The sequence below is a fragment of the Gavialis gangeticus genome, unplaced genomic scaffold, assembly GCF_001723915.1.
Source record: "Gavialis gangeticus isolate Ggan-Ray unplaced genomic scaffold, GavGan_comp1, whole genome shotgun sequence".
NCBI lineage: Eukaryota > Metazoa > Chordata > Crocodylia > Gavialidae > Gavialis > Gavialis gangeticus.
The window spans coordinates 31,555,873-31,556,877 of NW_017728994.1; positions in this window are offsets into that span (position 1 = coordinate 31,555,873).

A 1,005-nucleotide genomic window follows, 5' to 3' on the forward strand; every position below is an offset into this window, starting at 1 on the left:
AATTTTGGGGGGGGGGGGGGGGGGGGGGGGGCGGGCACAGATGTGTGTATGGGGCAGAACAGCCTGGACCCCATCACAGGAAATGCCCTCCATTTAGTGGGGTCCCAGGCTCATTTGGTGTGGGGGAAGGAGTGGAGGGATAGCCAAATGCTGGCAAGGTCTGTGTGGTCCCTGCTTGTGTTGCCTGGAGGGCTGGGTACTGTAGTATCCACGGTACCTCCTAAGTAGGTGAAACAGACACGGTGGGTTTCCAGGGCTGAGATTCAAAAAGCCAGGGAGTTCTTGGGGAGCCCCGCAGAACTCAGTCTCTCGGGAGCCACAAGCAGGGGTCAACAAGCCTTGTACAACACCTGGAAACTGTTCCATTCTCACCCTCCCCCCCACATGAGCCTGGGACCCAGAAGCTAGAGGGTCATAACGAGGTTACGTTGACAAAATGCTTTCCGGTAGAGCCACAAAAAATGAGGATTCCTGGAGGGTCCAGGTGCACCCAGCCCCCCAGGCACCACTAGCAAGGGTCACTCAGTGTCCCTCCCCTCCACCAGCATCTGACAACCCCTCCACTTTCATCCCCTGCCCCAAATGAGCCTGGGACCCCGGCGTAGGGTCCCTGCACACTAGTAAAACTGACAACATAGCTTTCAGGGCAGGGCTTGAAAAGCTGTGGTGTTGTTGGGGGGACCCCCAGAGAACCCAGCCCCCAGGGAACCATGAGCACCTGGCTACCTATCCTTTGCCCCAGATGGGCCCAGGAAGCCTGCCCAGGGTCCCTGGCAGGAAGTGGAACAGACATGGAGGCTTTCCACTTCCTCACCCCCAGACTGTGGTCCAAGTAGGTACTAAAGTCCTGGCTGCCTTCCAGAGCAGGGCCTTGTCCTGCAGTTCCTTGTTTTGGATAGGGGTGGGGAGGTGATGAACAATGCAGTTTAGGATACCTGGAGGATTCACCAGACACTAGGCACAAAATTCCTGCACATAATGTTTAGCCAGTTCACAGAGGATGAG